We start from the raw sequence: 2,500 nt of genomic DNA, 5'->3' as shown, positions 1-2,500 counted from the left end.
AGGGCTTGGCCAATCTTGGTTATCTTGACCACCACTAAGTCTTTGAGGAGGAACACAATGCGATACACTCGCGCACCACACAATATACGCTGCCACACTGGCTGCAGACTGAGCGGCGTCCCTTTGGCTCAGTGTTTCCAGGCCGTTCGGTACTTGAGCGACACACAAAGGTCTACTTGATATACAGGGACTTGTTCAACCAACGAACACACTCATATCCACCAAAAAACACCATATATCTACCCAAAAAAATAAAAAATAAATAAATAAATAGATAAATAAAATAAAATAGATAAATAAATAAATAAAATTAATTAAATAACTAAATTATACTAAATTATTAAAACTACTATTGCTTCTACTCTTACTACTACTATAACTACTATTACTACTACTACTACTACTACTGTGTGTGTGTGATATTGATAACAATTATAGTAACAATATAACAACAAAAACTACTACTACTACTATTATTACCACTATTATTACTACTGCTATTACTAATTTAAATACTACTACTGCAGCTGTTTTTGCAACAATTTTTAAGGCATTACTATTAATATTCACATAGTATTATTAGCAGCAGTAGTAGTAATAGTTGTAGAGGTAGTAGTAGTAGTAGTTGTAGTAGTAGCAGTAGTAGTAGTAATAGTAGTAGTAGTAGTAGTAGTAGTAACAAATCGCAAATATTACCTCTACCACTACTACTACTATTACTGCCACTACTACTTTTTTCCTCTCACAAAGGCTTTTACTCTCCTTACTTCTATTACTGCTACCACTAGTATTACTACCACCACTAATACCACTACAACCACTACTACTAATACTACTACTACTACTACAATTACTACTACTACTACTACACACGCTTGCTTATGGAGGTCGTGAACAGTTCCATCTGGTACAAACTTAGCTGTGATGCGAGCAATGGTGCGTCACCTGGGTGGATCCCTGTCAAAGTGTCTTCTGAATTGTCTTTGCACTTCTTTGACATTTTCGTGCCTCCAGTAACACTTTATGACAGATGTTCTTTCTTCAAAGCTTTGTCTTACTTCTGACATTATTATTTTGGCCAACTGCTTCTGAAAAAAAAAATTCAGTTAATTATAGCGAGTCAAACAAGGAGTACATTTTTGGATGACTCTCTCTCTCTCTCTCTCTCTCTCTCTCTCTCTCTCTCTCTCTCTCTCTCTCTCTCTCTCTCTCTCTCTCTCTCTCTCTCTCTCTCTCTCTCTCTCTCTGTGTGTGTTTATTCAGATAGATACAAATAGATAGATGTACACAGGTACAGACTTGTGCTTGTGGAGTATAAATGTAAGAGCATGAAGCACAGTGTGTCTCTCCCCACAGGCACCTCCCGCCTCACGCCTTGCTTCCTCCCGTCTCCCAGAGTCTACACACCTGCACTCTTGAGGTGAGTACACTTACTCTTTTCTTTCCTGGTAATTGTTTTCACTGTGTTTTCTATTGCACACAATTGGATAAGGTGTTATTCAGAGGCATTGATAACTACACTTAGGTGTTAAGTATTCATTGTGTGTTTAACGGGTTCTATAAATAATGTTCCTTATCGGGGAGAACAAAGTGAATTGTGATTGTTGGGCTAGGTAACAACTGTCCATTATCGGGCGATGCATAGTGAGGGCTGTGTAAGAATAGTTATGTTGGTGTATGGTTGCAAGAGTTAGCAGCCAACGGCGTTAGGTTGCCAGGTGGACGAGTCGGGCCGAGTGGTTCCAACGTGAGGGCAGTGTAGCTGATCGTGTGGAAAGTGGGGTGCCAATTCCACTGGTTCTAATTACAAGTCTGATTGTAGTGCCGGACTGGAGCAACAAATATGCCCATTGGATCGAGAATGTGTAGTGCACTGATGTGGGTAATGTGAACTGGAAATATAAATAAGGATTGAGACAAAATGGTATATTATGTTCCTTGTTACGTGGCACGGCTTCCTATAATCTCCGGCTACTCATAGTTACGAGTAGATGCCTGCCTTTCAGTGTGGTCAACGCCACGACACACCAGGTTTCCTTTAACACTCTCTCTCTCTCTCTCTCTCTCTCTCTCTCTCTCTCTCTCTCTCTCTCTCTCTCTCTCTCTGTAAAACAATATAAAAATCGATAACAGCAACAACAGCAACAACAACCCCAGCTCCACACCATCTGGTTCACCACCACCACAGCCCCAACATAACAGCAACACAACCACAGCCGTTAACACCTGTACCACCACCACCACCACCACAGCCCCAACACAACAGCAACACAACCACAGCCATTAACACCTGTACCACCACCACCACCACCACCACAACACAAAGAACAAAACAAACTCGTGCAGGAAATTAAATCTGAATTGTGATCGGATTTATATAGTTTTTCCTCTACTTTATTTCCTCTTTCGTATTTCCTCTTTCGTAACAAATCGCTACTGTGCTTTTTTTTGTTTTTATCTCTTCTTTTTCCTACTACTTCCTCTTCTTCCATTTTCCAAT

General features: G+C 40.1%; 2 long non-coding RNA genes across 3 annotated transcripts in view; one reads left to right on the top strand and one right to left on the bottom strand.

Moving 5' to 3' along the window:
- The window catches only part of LOC135095194 (uncharacterized), a 35,392-nt gene that overhangs the window by 8,035 nt on the left and 24,857 nt on the right, over positions 1-2,500 (top strand). Inside the window, exon 3 of the long non-coding RNA XR_010264117.1 lies at positions 1,357-1,420. This is a non-coding gene — a long non-coding RNA (uncharacterized LOC135095194). The remainder of the gene's footprint in view (positions 1-1,356; positions 1,421-2,500) is intronic.
- Positions 1-2,500, bottom strand: part of LOC135095193 (uncharacterized) — a 35,085-nt gene that overhangs the window by 9,587 nt on the left and 22,998 nt on the right. Inside the window, exon 4 of one of the 2 annotated variants that reach the window (XR_010264115.1) lies at positions 916-1,088. The exons of the other annotated variant lie outside the window; for it this stretch is intronic. This is a non-coding gene — a long non-coding RNA (uncharacterized LOC135095193). The remainder of the gene's footprint in view (positions 1-915; positions 1,089-2,500) is intronic. 2 annotated transcript variants of the gene reach the window in all.

Source organism: Scylla paramamosain, chromosome 48, assembly GCF_035594125.1.
Source record: "Scylla paramamosain isolate STU-SP2022 chromosome 48, ASM3559412v1, whole genome shotgun sequence".
Taxonomy (NCBI): domain Eukaryota; kingdom Metazoa; phylum Arthropoda; class Malacostraca; order Decapoda; family Portunidae; genus Scylla; species Scylla paramamosain.
This window is presented reverse-complemented; position numbering and strand designations above follow the sequence as displayed.